This window comes from Gopherus evgoodei, chromosome 1 (genome assembly GCF_007399415.2).
Source record: "Gopherus evgoodei ecotype Sinaloan lineage chromosome 1, rGopEvg1_v1.p, whole genome shotgun sequence".
Classification (NCBI taxonomy): domain Eukaryota; kingdom Metazoa; phylum Chordata; order Testudines; family Testudinidae; genus Gopherus; species Gopherus evgoodei.
In genome coordinates, this window is record NC_044322.1 from 206,616,751 (window position 1) to 206,637,679 (window position 20,929).

At 40.5% G+C, this 20,929-nt stretch overlaps 1 protein-coding gene across 8 annotated transcripts in view; it reads right to left on the reverse strand.

Moving 5' to 3' along the window:
• ZBTB20 (zinc finger and BTB domain containing 20) overlaps window positions 1–10,510 on the reverse strand; it is a 626,502-nt gene extending 615,992 nt beyond the window's left edge. For 2 of the 8 annotated variants that reach the window (XR_003996513.1, XR_003996514.1), the window contains exon 1: window positions 10,199–10,508. The gene's annotated coding sequence lies outside the window, so the exon portion shown is untranslated. Of the gene's footprint in view, window positions 1–10,198 lie in introns of all 8 variants that reach the window. The other 6 variants (XR_003996515.1, XR_003996519.1, XR_003996516.1 and 3 more) reach the window with 4 other exon arrangements.
• Window positions 10,511–20,929: the final 10,419 nt, after the last annotated feature.

Sequence of the window (20,929 nt, forward strand, 5' to 3'; positions counted from 1 at the left end):
AAGAATTTTGCAACTGTGTCACATGCCTTTATTTTTAGGGTGTCGTATCTGAGGAAACTTGCATCCAATTCACTGCAAATCTCCCTGAAAAATTCCAGTTGGACCCCATAACTAGACTAGAAATTTTTAGACTGATCTGACTGTCTTTGTGGATTGGAGGGGAAATCAGTTGCAACTTAATTATGGAGCAAATGCTGCCCTGTGATGCTAGCAAGGAATGCTTGCCAGAGGTTTTCCCCCAGATCCACAAATGGAGAAAGCCAGACTAAGCTTTCATTTTCTATCTTCTATATATTCTCTGCCTGAAACTCTTTAAATAGAAACTATCAAGCTGGAGTTTGAAGCAGTCTACCCAGAACCACAGCCTACCATAGACATGATATGATATAGCCTACATCCAGACCTAATCTATCACATAGGTTTGTAAACCATTTTATAAACACTACTAAGGCCCAGGTGACACTGGGATTTGGAATGTTATGAGAGCCTTTCTAGCATGAATCATATTTTATGTGGGGGGAGGTCTGCCGAACATAGTTAAAACTCAAGGTTACATAGGGCCTTTGTCTAATAAAGTAAAAATAAACAATTTAAACTATTAATAAAAAAAACACATCTTCTTCTACTGGAGGCAGCTATAGACAGAGACCAAATGAGATCTCTGGTGCCAGCCCTTGTCTGAAATCACATAGGAAAAGCCTAAGTGCTCAATAACTACATCAAGAGACCAAAGCAAACCCACAGAAGTAAGGAAGGAAAGGTTGCTATGCAACTTTGGGGAGGTGTTGTGAGGCCCAAGTCTGATGGTGAAAAGTGCTTATCATAATAAAATTATACCCAATGCTTCTCCGGTGGTCTCAAAGCACCCTCCCAAAAGTTGGTAAACACTCTTATCCCCATTTCACAGATGAGTAAATGAGGCACAGAGGGGAAATGACTTGCTCAAAATTACACAGGGAATTAGTGACAAAACTAGGAATAAAAACCAAGCCTCCTGACTCCACATGCCATGGGTGTCTTTATTAGGCAATCCACAAAGACAGTCAGATCAGTCTCAAAATTTCTAGCTTAGTTATGGGGTCCAACTAGAATTTTTCAGGGAGATGTGCAGTGAATTGGATGCAAGGTTCCTCAGATATGACACCCTAAAAATAAAGGCATTATTTAATGGTTACTTACCCATACACCCCAGCTGCAGCATTATAATCTCATTACAGCTTTGCACTCTGAACTGTGGTTTTGCACTGATAAAAAACAAAAAAAACAAAAAAACCCTGCATGCAAGTAAAGAAAATTGTCTAGAAAATGCTGAGCAAAGTTTTATTTTAGAGGCTCTATGCCATAAAGAGGAGGCAAATGACACAGGTACACAACCATCCGTGAGGGGGAAGTCTTAATTTCTGGAGATGTTTAGAAAAACCCTACAATAAGGGAAAGGTGTGATTTTTCTCTTTGATTGTTTTTTTTCTTCAATATTTAGTGCAGTTTAGCTGACCATACTGTGAAAACACTTGAACCATTTAGGAGCAGTTGCTTCCACAGCAATGAAATGTTTCAGGCCGTGCTGGACTGGCTTGGTGGACAAATGGTTTGAAGTCTGTCTGTACAGCTCAGAGAGAACCAACATGTTTAGAAAATGTCAGTATCTTTTAAATCCCCTCCAAGTGGAGCAAGTTTGAAGCTTTCAAAACTTGGCAGTCATTGGGAGAAGGAAAAAAAAAACAGCTTTTTTATGAAATGCTGGAAATTACGAAACAAACTTCTTGGAATTCAAACAGTTTGTCCGTGAGTCAGTGACAACTGAGCCTTCGTACTTGTTAGTTTAGTGCTAGTGAAAGAGGCCATACTGATGTCCCTCGGCACTGAATTCTCTGTTTAACCCCAAAGCAGGTCCAGCAGTAACGCAACCTACCGCCACACCGTTCCCTGCTACTGTGCCTCATGTCTGACCTGGAGGGACTCAGGGGTCAGAGAGTAGCTTCAGTTCTCAATGACCCATTCACTTCATGATATCTCTGCTGAGACTGCCCACAAGGAGGTCAATTTCTTACATCTTTGGCCCAAATGGGTGGGCGACTATGAAGTGGGGCCTGGGAAGCAGAAATAAAAGAGGATGATGCTGGAGGCCTCCCCAAAAAGGCAGGAAACCCACAAGGAGAAGGAAAATAAATCAGTGAGCTTTTTCTTTTTATTTTCTGACCCTTCGAAAATGGATGGGGTCTAGGAAGTGGACTCTGGCCACAAAGTTTCAAATTATTCAGTTATAATCAGATTTTTATGTGGGTTGGGTCACTCCAACCAATGAACAACCAAGCAGTCACCCGGAAGGGACGCATGAGACTTGCACCAACAAAAGCTTCCATAAGTCTGGACTGACAATTTGGGCCCAGTCCTGAAGCAGCTCTACACAGTTAACTCCCACTAAAGTCAGTGGCTGTGAGAAAAGGCTCTTTATCATGATACTTTGCTTAGGTGGGAAAGGCAGCAGGATCTTGTATGACCTCATCACCTCTTCAGAAGTCTTCAATACATTCCAGATTTTCCAGGGGAATCTAAAATCATTCCTGGGTTTTATCCAGGATTCAGTCATCTCTAACATTCAGAAAACTTTGATACTATGAAGTTGGGAAGTGATGGATGTGAAAAACATATGAAGTGGGAAGCAAAATGTCCAGATTAAGGAGGGAGTTCATTAAGCAAACAAGTCTATATCTTAAAAAACAAAGTAAGAGGCATCACAATGAGCAAAGAGGCTAAATAGAATCCTGAAGAACAGAAGCTTTCCAGGCCATGGAACAGGATGAGACGAGCAGAGCTGTACTCAGCAGAGGAGCAGATTTAACTGATGCAGCTGTAAAAATACTGAGATCTGCCAAAGCCTTATCTACCCTAAGGTTTCCACCACTACTCCCACTAGCTCAGCTAAAACTAATGGTTGGACCAGTAAGAATATTTTTCTTTGGAGCCCTCATGTAGGAAATATCTTAGTGACAGCAGCAACAATGAGGAGAAATTCTGACTTTGGGAAATGACACAGAGAAAGACTCCTCTGCCACAGAAGCATGACAAAGGAAGGGTAGATGGAAGAATCACAGGTTAGGATGATTCAAATGTTAAAAGAACAATGATGTAAAGTATTTTTTCTAGGATCCACTGCTTTTCATATTCTTCATATGAAGCCTTTTTTCTCTACCAATGTTGTCCATTTCAAAACTGCTTGAAATCAACTTTTTTAACATCCTATTTTGTACTGCACCCTCACAGAGGGCATGGGCATGACTCTAGGGATAGGATTTGTTAGTTCTACAGAGAACCAGCAGAGGGAGCACAAGAGCAATTAAACATTTGTCCTGGTATCTAAACAATAGTTTGTTTGTTTTCAAATTCTCAGTATTTTATCCACCGCCAATTCCTGTAATTCAGTTATCTACCAAATTGCTCGGAGTTTAGGGGCCAACACAGTGGAGAGTAACAGGTCCTGTAGCCCCTCCCCCTACTAGAAAATGGAGCCAGAGACTCTAAGGGTTACAGAGAGGGGGAGATGGGTACCCCAGCAACTGTACACAACCCAATTTCCAAGCAGGGATCTGTTGGTTTTATGTCACCTTGATCTGTGGGCAGAAGGGATAATTTGGTGCTTAAATAGTATTTTTGAAAGAGAAAATTAAAACAAAGAACAAAAAAAAGCTGGGGCTAAGTTACAGTTTCAAACAAAAAAGACCTTTACTCTGTCAAATATTAACCCCTCCACACACATATACAAAGCATGCCTATGGATATGTTTTCAATCCCAACCTCACTTCCTATCTCGAGTCTGTATCCCTGTTGGAGTCTCAAAGATTCCCCCCTAACCATTATCCTCAAATTCCTACATCATGGCCGCCATCTATCCAGCTAAGGAAAATGGCATAGGACTCCCTGGGGAGCACATCAATAATTAACTTTCTTTCAGTCAATTGGACGGATCACTGTGAGGTCCCACAAAGCACTTTTCTCACCCCATATTCATATTTCCAAGGGACTGATCACATTCCTAGCCACTAATCACCTTGAACCAAGTGACTAGAAAGCAACTACTTTACTTTAAAAGTATTCTAGTAGAGTGCAGGTAATTTCCCAAGATGAATTGCCCCAGAACCAAAAGGGCAGGCCACTCTTGCCTACATTATTAGCAGTGCCACAGTTCCAAAGTAAATTTATTGTGTGAGCATTACATTTTCAGATGATCTTTATGTAATTTATGGAATGGTAATATTTCAATATTCCAAAAGTTTCTATAGGAACTATTCAGTGTGTTGCATGCAGATTCAAAACCTACCATTCAGGTTTTCTTTCCTCTTCCCCGTTGAGTTTACCAAACTCACTACTTTTAAAATACAAAATTAGATAACCACTAATTTAAATTCTGGCTGGGACATAGAGGAAGAGACAAAATGAACATGCATTGCCACTTCCTGGGACCTTGCACTGTCACTTATACTTGTGCAAATTGGGCATAAAATGCTACCAAAGCATAATTTTCTTCTCACTCACTCACACCAGTGGTAATAGTCTGCACTCGTTTTGCACAGGTGTAGATAATGACACAAGGTACAAGACACTAGAGAATCAAGCCCTAGATGTTGTGCCAATGTTTGAATTAGGCAGGTCTGCTCTTAATACACTTCTACCCCGATATAATGCGACCCAATATAACACGAATTCGGATATAACACAGTAAAGCAGTGCTCTGGGGCGGGGGAAGGGCTACGCACTCCAGTGGATCAAAGCAAGTCGATATAATGCAGTTTCACCTATAACACAATAAGATTTTTTGGCTCCCCAGGACAGCAATATATTGAGGTAGAGGTGTATATCTATCTACCTATTGTGATAAAGTTGCTTCTCTACCTTGGTGGGTCCTGCACTTATTGGCAGATTTTACTAGCCTCTGAGATCTTCCTGTGTTGGATCAGGAGTTGGGAGGTTTTGGGGGGAACCCAGGCCTGCCCTCTACTCCGGATTCCAGCTCAGGGCCCTGTGGACGGACTCCAGCTGTCTAGAATGCCTTCTGGAACAGCTGCACAACAGCTACAATTCCCTGGGCTACTTCCCCATGGCCTCCTCCCAACACCTTCTTTGTTCTCACCACAGGACCTTCCTCCGGATGTCTGTTAACGCTTGTAATCCTCAGTCCTCCAGCAGCATGTCCTCTCACTCCCAGCTCCTTACGCACACCTCACTAACTGGAGTGAGAGCCTTTTTATACCAGGTGTCCTGATTAGCCTTAATTAATTCTAGTAAATTCCTAATGGGCTACAGATGTCCTAATTAGCCTGCTTGCCTTAATTAGTTCTAGAAAGTTCCTGAGTGTTCTGGAATAGTTCCTGTTATCTTATCCAGGGAAAAGGGACCTGCTGAACCTGGAGCTAATGTATCTATCTTCAACCACTCTCTTGTAGCCATCTGGCCTGACCCTGTCACAGGACAGGCAGCAGAAATAACATCTTCTTCACATTATGCTGTTGACATGGCTTATTCTTGATGGTGAGGGAACCACTTCTCATGAGACTTCTTTGTGCCCATTCAGTCCTTGCCCTTTCTTTTCACACTGCCACCTAGTGCCAATAGCTCTGGTGAATGGATTTTGTAATATGGACATCTGCCCATTAGGAACTGGATTGAGAGCCCCATGTTCATTTCACATAATACATACAAAGGGCTGTCAGAGAGTAACTATTTTCTTTTTCAGCATGGTCTTCTGCCATTATCCCATTTTTCCACCTAGGCCTCTCAAATGCTCCAAGTCAGATAGCCTTCCCCAATGAAAGCTGGATGTACCTCCCATTCCTACCCCTGCTATCTATCAACACTGATCCCACACAGGCCATAGAAGAGGTATGTGACAAACTGACTGCATAATACTTTCAGCCCCTGCTGGCCCACTGACCATGGGACAAGCACATACCCATATCCCTGCTAGCCACAAATGTTTCAGTTATTTCTTATAAGCCCATTCTTTCAAACCCTATACAAATAGAACATCCATTGAAGTGGCTGCAATGTATACAGTGTACATGGGAAGACTGTACTACTGGGTCCAGTACACACAGAAAACCAAACATGTATAATTAGTCATCATTATGAAGTGCCAGATTTCTACTAAAGAGAATTTGATAATTACTATAGGACTAAGCATTAAGATTAAAATTAGATAAATAATGAACAGGAATACAAGGGATAGTGTTGACTTAAAAACCAAATTGGGGCAAATCCTTAGCTCTTTACTCAAATTTTATTCACTCCTTACTCAAACCTTGATAAATCAACGAGAGCATGCCTGAGCTAAAATTGAGTAAACATTTCATAAGAGCCTCAAGATTTAGACCTTAGTTAAAAAGTATCACTAAAACCCTGGACTATTAGAGACAAAAGAATATTAAAAATCCAATTTTATACTGTTGATGCTGTTTGTTTATTTTCTGAATTTTCTTGCCCCAGACAAGCAAAATCAATGAAGTCAGTTTCACTTTTGTTTACCATCAGCTTCTCAGTGCTGGAAGATTTGAGTTACAAACCCTGCAGAGGGAACAACTGGTTGTTTTGAAAACAACTGTTCCAATTGGAATGTTTATAAGAACTTTGAAACACTTCTATGGGTCTTAGGTTTTTGTCAAAGTTTTTTTTCCCCTAATATCTAAATAACTTGAAGTTAGATTTGAGTTATTAATTTCCCTCTCACATTTGTAAACTCCTCACAATAGTAGCCATCTTCCCCAACACATCATTGTGGAAAAAACTTTTAAAATTATATAGGAATGAAACTAATTGGATTAAATAGGGACATATGCCATCAGTTTATAATCAAAACCCCTGTTTGGTATATTTCTGTTTAAAAATTAATGGCACAATATGGGCTGTAGAAATTAAGCAGGAGTCTCCTGAAAAGACTCAAAACCTATAAAATCTAATAGAGTATGAGTTCCTGTCTATGGGATTTTTAAACCATCCTACAGAATTCTATAGCAGGGATCTCATTCTCCATTTAAATCTCATTTTTTTATAAATGATAATACATGTTTAAAAATGTTCTGCAGCTGTTCCCTTATGAGTAAGCTGGGCCTATGGAGAAAATGTGGAAATGGGAAAACTGTGAGTAATATTTACTACTACGATATATCCAACTCAGGAAATTACAACTGTGTATATTAAAATAAAAAAAGATTGATATTTATCTCTCCTCCTAAAAAAATTACTAAAAATAATTTGACTTAGTATTTATTTGGCATTTGGGTTTAACTATCTGGTATCCCCTATTTTGGCCCTGTTAAAAAATCCAGCACTCACTTTGATCTCACAGGAGTTAAAGAGACATATACACACGCCATTCAGTCCAAAATTGCATTAGCTACAGGGCATGGCAAAGCATGAAATAACTGCTCCAGAGTACTTCCTCATGTGGGTGTGTTAGATAACTGTCTGCTCCAACACTAAAATAAAGCATACTGCGACCCACTCAACACTGCGGGGTTCTACTCTGTTAGACTGAAAGGGTTGGTAGGACTGGAACATATAGAACCCACAATATGAAGTTGGCTAATTCAGGTCTTCCAACTCTGTTATACACCCCTGTGCCAAAAGACTTTTGGCTTTTGGAGTTCCAACTACAGCATCATATGCTGGCTTTAAGTTTACTTAGGCACACTCTCCCCTTTGCTTTTGTATACACATTGCAAACAGACTTTGTGACATAGACAGAGCTGAGTCTTTTGATAGAAAATACTTTGGTTTCACAGAGAATTAAATCATTTTAATGGAAAGTATTTTTTAAATTTTTTTTAAATTTTTCTTCTTCCTGCTGAATGATAATAAATGTTTCTTGCATCCTGCTTTTCCCACTAGGCAATTCTTCTTTCCTGGGGTTTCCATACAATTAATTGATATTTTGTAATCTTTTTTAAAGTTATTTGGAAGAGTTGGGATAGGACCATGACTTCTGTTAATCATATATTAAAGAGTCCCAACATCCGTTTCACAAAAACTCACACAGATAGAAACCTGTGCTGTAAGAGCTCATACACACCTGTAGTGGTTCAAAAGAAAATGATGGGTGACTATAAATGCACACACATACATCATGTGGGGAAATGGGAGAAGGGAATGCTAATATTCTAGCTCCATCCCTCCAGGCTAACCCCCAACAAAATAGCATCAAATGTTTCCCCATTTGAAACCCCTTAATTTTTGGAATACTTCAGCTCCCCATATGCTCAAATCAGAGTTTCAAGGTTTGAGATTAGAGGGAGGGGACAGTATCTTACTACAGTGACATGTAATTTGTAGCAATAAAGACAGTTAAAGTTTGTTGACCAAATGTTAATTAGCAGCCTGAGTTAAAAAGAGGCAGGAAAGGGAGTGGAAAACACTAAATTTCATTCCTGAGCTAACAGATGGACCACTGATTCTTGACAAAATGCTACAGAAAGCCACTGAAAAGTTCCGCTTGGGCTCTGGAAAAAAAACGAATAAGATGAAGTGAATGGGTTCTGTATCTACAGAGCCAGTGGGTTATTTGCTGTTTTGGGTTTAAACTGATTTGGTTTGTCCATAGAGGAGTCGCTTTTGTTGAGATGAGAGAGTTATAAGATTCAGGATGTAAAAATACAAAAGATAAACCTGTTAGAACCAAAAGTTGTCTACTGCTCTAAAACAATGGATTTTTAATAAACATTTCACAAGATGTGAACCCTGATAATGTGTTGAAGAATCTCTTGTACAATCCCAGCTGGGCTAGAAATATTGCTTTATGGACATGTGTTATCGGAAAGGCCTAATGGATTTTTTTAAATTGTCTGCCTCTTACTATTAAATAATTTGCTATTTTAAAAGGTCACTGTTATTGTCAAGAGATCTCCACTGATCAGCGTCCATTTTCTATAATTACTCATGGATTCTCCAGAATGTTTTATATAACTCACTTCCACTCACTATCTGTCTTAATTTTTTTTTTTAACAATAGAGTAGCAGTTTTACTCTCCGACAGCACTGACAAGAGCTCAGATAAAAAGCCCATTTTGGACGGATCTCTTTAACCAGCCTTTAGAACCCATGATAAGGCTAGCTTGAAAAACTCAACATTGTTAAATGGGCTATGAAACACAACACAACCCCAGAAAAATAATAATTACTCTACAGGCACATTGTATGTTTCAAATAACAAATACAAAGGTTATTTATGGAATGAAAATACGGTAAATAAATAGTTACTGTTTCTAGACAAAAATGGCTCAAAAGATTTCATAAATTGTTTCCACTGTAAAAGGATATCTACCTCCCCCTCCAAATACACATACTGAAACACAAGCACAACCATGTATAAAGAGGGGAGGGCAATCAAAAGATACAAACTCCCTCTTAGAAAGTTTGAATTCATATTAACCCAGTCATTCCTCTATGATGTTATATTCTAACTTTTATGTTGCTGATATAATGTATCTCCCACACCCTCTTAAGTAAAATAAAGAGTTAAAAAAATTAAAATAAATGCTTTAAAAATCCAACAGGGAAAAGTACATGTACGCTAATTAAAATCACCTCCTCTTCTCCCTCCCCCCCAAAATTTTTAAAATAAAACTCCTGGCAGACAGAATGGAACCTGCTTTCTGTTTTTATTTAATGTACAATAAACATGGACTTTAAACTTACAGTAGATATAAAACAAAGAACAAGAGTCACAGTTAAACCTGGTCACCGGCAATACAGCTAAAACTCATTGGCAAATACTAACAAAAACCCATTTAACAGTAAATAAGGAGAACATGATATATGGACGGACAGATGGAACTGCATAAACAGAAAAGAAAAAGCAGAGACCCACAGACATACGGAGAGGGCTGTTTTAAAAGAGAGAAAGATATTGATTTACTTGGAACTAGTGTTGGAAAACAAACATATTTGTTTCCTTCATTGATGTTAAAAAAAAAGTAATTAAAGTGAATCATAAGAGGGCACACCCTGAAATAAGTAGAAAGGGAAAAAACATTTGTAAAGGCTAAGGCCTTCTATAGATGTTCAAAATTTTAAGCTAGCAAATGGGTTTGACAAACTTACATCTCTATATTAAAAATCGAGAGGGTGTGGGTGAAAGAATAAATAAGTGTCATGGGGCAAGGGGGGGGAACAGGAATTTTTTTTTTTTTTATAAAGTTGACTGGCCTACCTTGTTCCCCAGTCCTCAGTTTGTCTCCTCATAGTCGCTGTCTCCCTGGAAGTACAGTGTGAGTGGTAATGACTGCCTGCCTCCCTAATGAGTCCATTTTCCTGCTCTTGATGTTGTGTATATACACACACTGCAACCTACCTTACAAACCACAGAGACGGGAAAGGGAGTGAGAGAGAGAGAGAGAGCAAGCGAGAGTGTGAGAGGGAGAGAGAGAGAAAGGCACACACAGACAAAGCCCTCCTACCAGACAGCAGACAACCCTCCTTCCCCTATCTAGCAAAATACAACTCGGCTAATGCAGCAACAGGTTCAATACTGCCAGACTGAGACAGTGTAAAAAAGGTATATAGTGCAGATCAGGATTGCTGGCAAATAAACTGTTTACAGCCAGCTGGCTCCACCTTTCATATTTATGTTACAGAATGTTGGAATGCATTGTTTCAGACAGTCCATGTAATTATCATAAATACATTTTGTGCATATTAGCATGAAGCACTGAAATGTATCAGCCATTCTGCTCCGTAACCTTATAGCTTTAACACATGCAGGGAAGGTGTAAACATATCTCTTTTGACAGGCAGGCTACACAAAGCCCACTGATGATTTTAAAGTCATGAGATCTTTCAAGAACGAAGCTCCCAAAGACAGGTTTCCCCAGACAATAGGGGAGCAGGGAAAACTGATCTGGAGGAGGAGGAAGTCTCTACAAGAGGTTGCTCAGTAAGCAAACTAAAAGAGAGGGCCATTCTCCCTAATATTCTCTCCCCCCAATATATACGTATTAGTAAGCTTCTGCCCTACGGCTATAATAATGAACTGTGCTTATGTCTGAACAGGTGCAATGCATATAGTACATAGTGTTGCAAGGACTGAAATAAATCCCTCAAGTAAAGAAATCTTTTTCCAATGGCAACCCGGCCAAGGTTATTTAAAATAAAGGTCTGGGCTGAAAACTACTCCCCCACCCCCATTTTTCTCTCGGGGAGGGGAGAAAGGGGAGAAAAGCAATAGACTGCTTATGTCTACAGAAAATTCAAATATGACAAAAAATATCTGCCGCATCTAGAGAAAATGTATGGTTTACATCAGTTCTACACGCTGCCCCTAAAATGTTGTAACAGCCCTCCTTCTGACCACACAAACTTGATGTCATCATGCGCACAAAACTTCCGTTGACTTAAATGAGAAGTAAGGCTGGAGGATCAGGAGATTAATGATACTTTGTACTTAACACACATATCCCCTTGCAGCCAAGGATCTCAAAGCATTTTTCAAAGGTAGGTAGAATTATTATTGCCCCAATTTTAGATGGGGAAGCTGAGGCACAGAGAGGTGAAGTGATCTGCCCAAGGCCCTGCTGTGAATCAGTGACATAGCTGAGATTAAAAACTAGCTCTCCTGGAGCCTAGTCTAATACTTTAATTACAAGGCAATACTGCATCACATGCTAAGTGTTTATTCTCCCACCAATATGTCTAAATCGTATTGCTCCTGAGTGGATGGCGTAGTGGTTTAAATAGCAGGTCTTGAAACATCTAGACTCTCTAGATCCACAAATTTGAATCCTAGCAGCTGACTAGCTCTTCACGCTTCATACTGAGCCTACATAATTTTAACTAGTCTGTAGCTGGTGATTTTCACCTCCTTATGGTGACCGGTATATCCTTTTCTACTTAAATAGCAAGGGCTCCCTTTACAGAGTGATATACAGTAAACAGAGAGAGATTAAGCATGTTTTTCAGAGAGTTAATTTTTCAGAAACAACCTTCCCCACAAATCAACAAATGCTGTTCATATTTTAGTGGTGAGTGGCAGGGAAATATATACAATTGGAGAACTTAAAGATGGAAAAGATTCATTAGGGTCACCAATCCATCTCCTTAAGTAATACTGGGGCAAATTCACTGCTGGTATCAGTGAGGGAAACACTACTGAAGTCAATGAAATTACTCCACATTTATACAGGTGTCTCTGACATCAGAATTTGGCCCTAATAGGGGACTGGGCGTGAAGAGGCCTCTAATTATGGTTCTGCTGGCTATGGATGTGTCACTTCATCTCTGCCTCAGTTTCCCCATCCGTAAAATGCATCTAAGTAATAACTACTCTCCTCACAAAAGAGCTGTGAGGATTAATTTATTAACATTTGTAAATTGCTTTGGCCTTCAGAGGAAGATAGAAAGACAAAGTATCATTATCATTATGAGGAAGAATATAGAAGCTAAGTTCAGGAGATTTACTGATAAGCATGAGTTGACCTATGTGAAACTCAGCATCTGAAATTCACTGGGATTTGTACACACCTTTACATTTCATATCACCTTGGTAGTCCCTGAGATTCAGATCCAAAAATATAGATAGAGATCCAATTCAGGACCTCAGAGATAAACAGCCCTTAATATTTGGGGGCAACTGGAATTGGATCCAGATCTGAGCTTCTTGGTTCACTCTCATCTAAGTACAGTGGATTCAAATCAGAAAAAAGATCTTAATCCCAATCATATTTTGGAGAAATTCAGACTTGGATCTGAACCAGAGAATCAGATCTGAGCCCTTCAACCTTAAGGAAGCTTAGATCCAAATTAAGGCCCTAGAATTGAAACTGAACCTCTTAAGCTTTGGGAAAGTTCAGATATGGCTCTGAACCAGAGAACTGGATCCAAACCCTCTCAGGTTGATGGAAGTTTAGATCTTAATCAGAGCTAGATCAGAACTTACTGCATCTTTTTAAAATTTCAGATCTGTATCCAAATTGGAAAAACAGATCCAAGTTCCCTCAAGCACTCGGGAAGCTTGGATCTGGATAAGAACTGAAGAGCTGGATTTGATTCCCATCTAGCTTTGGGGATGTTCAGATCCTGGTCTGAAAAGGAGCCCCAGAAACAAACCAGGAAAATTTGAATGACCTTTGGATTTAGTTCTGAACCATAGTACCTGATCTGGACTCCCTCAAGCTGTCAGGGAGTTTGGAGTCACATATAAGCCAGAGAGCCGGGTCCAAACTGTCTCAAGATATGCAAGAGACTGCATCTTGAGCTGAATTGGAACTGATCTTCCTGAACCTTTGCAAAATTCAGCTCTGCATCGGAGCCCCCTCAAACTGTAGGGAAGCTGAGATCCGGATTTCAACTTCCTAGCCTGGGATCCAAACTACCCCATCTTTCCAATCTGACACCTGCTGGGAATCTGGAAAAGTTCAGTTCTCGTTTCAAACTCTGCAACACAGGCCCATCTCTACCAAATCTTAAAGCAAAAATCCACTAAAACTGTCCAGAGAAACCAGAGGAAGAATCAAGAAGAATCTGTTAGTTACCTTCCCCATGCACAGGCAATCTGGAAGCTTTCCCTGCAGGCAGAGGCAGCTAAGAGTATGTCTGAAATGGTGTCCCTGGGCGTGTAGGCAGTTGTGTGCCTCATGGTAATGGTGGTGGGTTGAAAGCAGAGACAGTTGGCAGATGTGGTGTATCTCTCTCCCCTTTAGTAGAAATAGTTAGGAGATGTGGGGGGCCCTGTAAGCAGTGGCAACCGAGGAGACAAAGATTCAGACTTTGCAGAGCCCTGGGGCTAAAATCTGCTGCTATCACAACACCACACAGCCCTGTAAATTCTGTCCCCTCCAGCAAACCTAACATGAAGAAGGAGCAAGCTACCTTGATTCACTAGTGTTAATATCCCAGTCATGATTCACATGCATCTGAGAACAGGCAAGGTCTCCCTCCCTGACCACTGAGATCTCAGCCTGACTGAGGTACAACATAGAAACCATGGGCCTGATTTTCCACTATCTTGTAACTCATACAGCTGGCTATTTAAACCTATCCAAATGAGGTTGTAAAACACTACCAGAGGCATATGTGAATGGAGGATTTTGATTGGTGGTGTTTTGCAAATGTATAAATGGTAGCACAAGATGCAAGGCTCTGGGGAATCAGGCCCCATGACTCTGATATTAAGCTGATAGAGTGATAACTAGAAGACAGTAACAATCCTTTATGCTTGTGTGGTGGCTTCCATCAGAGGATCTTAAGATACTTTACAGACATTGCTTGATTTAGCCTTACAACCCTCCTGGGATATAGTGAAGTACTATTATTTCCATTTTAGAAAGGACAGAGAGTCAGATTCATCCTTGATGTAACATCATATGGTTTATGGAGGTTGAGACAAAAATATATTACATTCCATTTATAACATTAGGCATCTAAATCCATATTTCGGTATCTAAATAAAAATAGGTTGATTTTCAGAAGTGCTGAGAACCAACAGCTTCAAATGAAGAAAAGTGGGAGCTGCAGGTGCTAAGCACTTCTGAAAATCAGGCCATTTATTTTAGCTGTCCAACTTTAAGCCTACAAGTTTGAAAATGCTGACCTAAGTCACCTAAAAAATCAGTGGCAAAGCTGTGAAAATAATCTGGAAGTCCTGACTTCCAGGCTGGTGCTCTAACCAGTACATAATGCTCTATCCTTCTCTCCTCCTTAATCTCTGTTGTCTTTCCTGTCCAGGGCTGGGTTTTTGGGGGAATTGCAAACTAAGCAGCTGCAGGAGGATGGCATCTCCAATAAAGCCTTAAAATTAATGAAATAATGACAGTCTCCTAAAGGTGGGTAAGGAATCACAGTGATGCGCACAGCAGGGGCCCCACCTACAGTTCTTCGAAGGAGCTGCAGAAGCCCTAAGAACATGCTGATCTTTGTTAGTAAGGGGAAGATTGGGCGAACCCACCAGAACTGACATTGCTGTGAAAGCTTCTTTGCTTGCAAGGGACAACGTTCTGCATGGCAGGCAGTTGGTGATGGAAAGAGCATATTTTCGTGCCAAAGAATATGTTCTATGGTATGTTCCTCAGTTCTCTCTTTTTAAATCTCTTTTCTATTTCATACTCCCATGCTCACTGTCATGGTATGTTCGGACACCTCTTCTAAGCAGCAACAGTTGGAACATGCTAGAACTATGTCTAAAGGTATAATCCTGCTCCCATTTAAATCAATAGGAGTTTACCAGTTATTTTAACTGAAGCAGGATTGAACTCCAAGTGAGGACACTGATGGAGAGATATCGGCTCCATGAACTGTCTGGTTGTCTTGCTCATCCTTGTGATAGGTCAGAACATCTCTTTTTAATACGTCACACTGACAAACTGCAACATCACCAGTGCATCCTGGCACTTCTCTGAAGCACTTTTTTACCAGAATGCCCAGCACTGCTGCTGGGAATAGGAGCTTTTGGGCAATTTCCAAATGCAACTGACCCAGGGCATCCACAACACTTGGGATCTCATTTTGGCTGCTGTAGGCTACACTGCTTCAGCTGGTCCTGAGTGAAAGACCTCGTCCCAGGCATTGCAACCAACTAGTACAATTGCTTCTGTGAGTTGACACAAGGTGCTATACAAGGTGTTACAAGTTTGTTTGTTGCGGCACTCTTTCATTTAATACAGGCAAACCCTAGAAGCTCTAAGAACAATATGTCTAAACCCTATTACTTCTAGTTAGCTCCTGCCACAGCATACCCAGGTCTCCTGGACTCCTAGGGTGCATCACACCATCCTGCTACCATACAGTCAGAACTGGTGATTCAATTGTCTCTATCGATGTCCTGCAGTGTGTGTGCAACTTTGTTCAAATGTAATGAGGAAGATGCCAATTAAAAAACCACAAGAGCCCTGCAGTTCAGTAGCCTGATTCAAATTAGATACCTGTATGAAGTGATTAAAAAATAGGTTTTCTAAACTTAAGGATAACAAGAGGACAGTGTGCTTAATTTATATCAGCAGGGGTCAACAAAAATGTAAAAGGACTATGCAAATACTTCTTATCCCTGCAGAACTGCTGTTGAAGATGCACTGAAGAGAGAAGGAGAGAATTACAATGTGCTTTTGGTGTGCTGCACAATGCACAGCATCTCAATAGCTCTCCCATCTCAGCAGTCATTACTGAAAGCCAGACCCACTTCAACAAAATAACACTTACTACTAATATAGCAGCTTTCATCCACAGATCTCACAATTCATTACAGACACAAATGAATCTAACCTTACTACTCCCTCAGTTAGGAGGGCTGTTATTATTCCCATTTTACAGACAGCAAAATGGAGGCAAAAAGAGCAAATTGCTCACTGAGAACAGAACTCAGATGTTGGACTCCCAGTCTCCGGGTCGGCTCTGGCATTTTTTGTCGCCCCAAGCAAAAAAAAAAAAGAAACCCAATAACAAACCTGCAGGGCGGCAGGAGCACCAAAGCGAAAAAAAAAGCAAACCATGAGCAAAGAAACAAACCGTGCAGGGCGGCCGGAGCATGAGTGCAGGGGGACTCCCGGTGCTGCAGATGGGCCCCGGGCAGCAGGGCGGAGGGTTGAGGGAGCGGTGGGGGGGAGCAAGAAGGGAAGCAGCCAGGGCTTCTACAGACCTGGCACCAGCTGGGGCAGACGGAGGACGCAGCCTGCTCCCAGCAGGGCATTCCCTCCTCTGCGCCGCCGCCGCCCCCTACAGGGCGACTGGACCAGTGAACCAAAAAGAAAAAAACCTGTGAAGCAAAAAAAATAAAGGATTTGAGGGAATACCACCCCTTAGAATCTGCTGCCACAAGCACAAGCTTGCTCAGCTGGTGCCTGGAGCTGGCCCTGCCCAGTCCCATACTCAAACCATTAGAGTACACACCCTCTTTGTATCAGGAACAGTATCTCAATTAACCCAGTCCATTGACAAGAGCGGAGTAACAGCCTCTAAACTGTAGCTGACTTCTCCCAATATTATTTAATCAAGCGTCCTGACAAATATTATGGGCCAGATCCTAAACTGGGGAAAACTGACATCGTTCCGTTAACTTCAATAGTGCTATGTCAGTTGACACCAACCGAGGATCTGGATCCAAGTCATAATGTAGTATCACTGCATCATAACCCATATCCTATATGATGATCCTTTGCTGTCATGTGACCTCACTGCATGACGACGACATTCAAATGTCAGGATGATGTGTACATTTTCATCACCACTCTGAGGTGACATTGCTTCCCTAAAAAAAGATACTGTGTATTGTTATGACAGCGAGTCGTGACACAGAATCACTGAAAGCTAGTTTACATTAGGGATTTTTGCACCTGTGTAGCTCTACCAATGCAAATCCCCACTGTTTCAACGGATGCCGTGCATCTATGCTGGGGGTCTGCACTAGTAAACCTTACATCAGTGCAGAAAGCCCTAAGGTAGACAAACCCAGAGACATGACAAGTGGAGATGCAACTTCACAACAAAATGACACTTTACTACACTACCAGATCAGAGAACAATAAAATGAATAAGCTCTATTCCCTGCTCCTCAGCACTAAACCCACACACATACATTTGGGGTCCTCAATTCTTTAATTTTTTTTAAATAAATAAACCTCCTCAGTCCCTTTATTGTGCTACAGTTATTGGCACCTAGTAAAGCCCATAGCTCCACTATCTAACTATGCATCTGTTTTTTCTGCCCATCCACTAAGTTTATGGGGTGCTGGACATTACCTTTATTTGCACCAGTGGACAATTCATGACCGATTTAGCTGTTCGGCTACCATATAAGACCCACTCCCACGCAGTACAGTTACAACGCAATGGGATCCTGTTACATAGCCTAGTCCATTGTGCAAGGCACCCTCAGTTATGTAATTATATGGTTCCCAAAGGCTACCTATAATTGAATTATAGGGTGCCTCATGGCATTTCAGGCAACATTTAAAGGACTATGAAATTTGAGCAGTCCTCTTGCCATCTGGAACAAGAATGAGACACCCCATGATTCAATTATAAATACCCTCTGGGAGGCACAGAATTAGACTATGAAGTGGTTTTACAAACTAAAAATATTCTATTTTTTAAAAGGAAAAACATTGTAATGAACTGGTCAGTACGTGCATTGACCACTGTCTTCTGCTAGTTAGAATTGGAATTGCTTAACTTTGCGTCAGAGGTTCTATACTACTATGAGAGATTCTCCTTTGGCTCAAGTAGTCAGGTCTGTGCAGCCTGTCCTTACTGTCACTAAGAGGTTTCAGGTGGCCATTGCATAGAACATAGTGAAAAACATGGACTCCTAATAGGTATAGAGTTATCATATTCTTACTGTATTCACATCAAATTATAATGAACACTACTCTCTTTGGCAACTGCCTAATGAGTATGGGCCAGCTCCTTCAGTGAAGCTGCACTAATTTGTAGCAGCTGAGGAACTGACTCTAAGTGTGCAAAAAAACAAGAGAGACACATCACTAGTAAAGGCTTCCAAGGCTAGGATTTTGATCCCCCTGGTGTAAGTGAGGGAGTTTTTTCTCACTAGTCTGTGAGCCTACAACCAAGTCACATGAAAAACAGTTGGGCCAACATTTTGAAAAGTGGTCATTCATTTGAGATATCAATTTCGAGACAACTAGGATCTGATTTTCAAAGGTGCTGAGCACCCACAATTCCAGCTGAAATCAATGAGAGCTGTGGGCGCTTACTATGTCAGAAAATCAGACCCAGATATGTAGGTACCCAAAATTATTGGCCTCTTTTGAAAAAAATGACTCTGATGTGGGTCAGAACAAGGAAAGAAAAATAAATAAATACATTCACTTTTTTTTTTTAACCATTTCACAGAGTACATACAAAAATATCTATGCAGAAAGGGGAACTTGGCAACAAAAGGCAGTACTGTCAACTCCAAGCATTCAAAATCCATGAGTCAGGCCCCGAAATCATGAGACTAAAAAATTATTGGACTTCTGGGTTTTGAAACTTGGGTCAAGTTTTCATACTTTAGTATAGAATTAGGAGGACTAGAAAGTTACCTTTTACTAAAGTGAGTGCTCACATGTTCACTTGATCCCAGGAGCTAGGGCTTTAAGAAAAACATCAAATATCTGGCAATGGCTGAGCCATTACACACATTGAATCTATTTTCCCCACCTTAAGTATCTTGTCAAACTGTCTTAAATGGGCTATCTTGATTATCGCTACAAAAGTTTTTCTCCTGCTGACAACAGTTCATCTTAATTAATTAGTCTCTTAGAGTTGGTTAGGCAACTCCCACCTTTTCATGTTCTTTGTATGCATATATATCTCCTCACTATATGTTCCATTTTATGCATCCGATGAAGTGGTCTGTAGCCCACAAAAGCTTATGCTCAAATAAATTTGTTAATCTCTAAGGTGCCACAAGTACTCCTGTTCTTTTTGCGGATACAGACTAACATGGCTGCTACTCTGAAACCTATCAAATATCATGAGACTTGAGATAAAATCAGGAGAGTTGATGATAGTGAAAAGGAGCAATATTGGGCCCCATTACGATGCTGATTGCTGCCCCATATAAATCCCTGAGCTGTCCAGGGAATAATTTTCCCAAGCACAGGCACTGTGTAAGCCTGCCACATGAAACGTAGCCCTGATGATTGGGCAGGCCTGCAGCATGCAGCCATAAGGTAACCTGTAATTAGGAAGTCACAAACATGGCATAGTCACCTTTTTCCTCACCTCTAGGAGGTACAGCACAAAATCACATCCAAGCTGCACAAAAATATCCTGAGCTCTGCTTCTGCTGTTCCTTGGCAGATCAAACACTGCAAAGGGTTCTGTGGCCAGTAACAGTGCAAAGCACACAAAGTTAACCAATACAACTATCAAAAAAGCTTTCATATTATTATTCTGAGGAATCCACTCCAGCAATTGAATTAGAGACCTCTGTATCCAAAAGCACTGAACCAACTTATGAAGAATTCACTGTTTCACTAGTAATGCAACAAATTAAGGGCCAAATCTTAATCATCTGTTTCACACTTCATGGGACTTTGTGTGTGTAGGTGAGCAGGATTTAGCCCTGACGATCCTTAAAGCGTCTAGTCACAAGAACACGCTAGTGAAGAAGCAACAGCTGGATGCATTAAAGCAAAGGGTTGTCCTTGATTGAATATTCTTTGATTTTATATAAACATAAGATCTCATGCCTGATCTCAACGAAAAACGCAGCAAGACTGGTTCCAATTAGAATGTAGTTCTTTGCCTGGAGGTGAATATTTTTGGATAGTTTGAACACAGTTTGTTCAGCTGTTTTACAGTATGCATTTGGAGGTGCGTTTTTAAAAAAACTAAATATTAATTGAAATTCTCTTTGGTGGAGAGAGAGAGGGAGTGTGGTTTTTAATTTGCATGGCTTTTAATAATAAAAGCAAAAGACTATGTTAATTCAGATTTCAACTGCACAAGAGTCAGAGTTAAAAGGCCCAATTCTGGAAAAATCAGAGGAAGCTCCACTGAAGTCAGTTGAGTTATATCACTGTAAACCTGGCCTAAGTGAGATTACAACCAAGGTTCCTAGAGAAAACTCTCCCCCTTTGCATACATTGTATTTATTACTACAAGGTCTTTCATACAGGAGCATACAACACAGGTTAAGGTGTCATAGTGTTTGCAAAATGACACGATGGAAAAGAACTACACTGTGTTTTATTCTGCTCTTCCGGTCAGGCTTTGCAAATACACTCAGTTGTAAACATACTGGTGTGTACAACAGCATTTTTTATAACTGCATAAATGATCTATGATCATGTAATAAGAGACCCCCATTGTAATGTCTATGGAATTAAGCACAATTAAGGTTGCCATTGCTGGGGGAACTTTAACTTAATTTCTTGACTTTCATCATTTAAAATATCAACTATAATGTTGCATTCTTTTTTTTTTGCTTTTAATTTGTTTAATTTCCAGA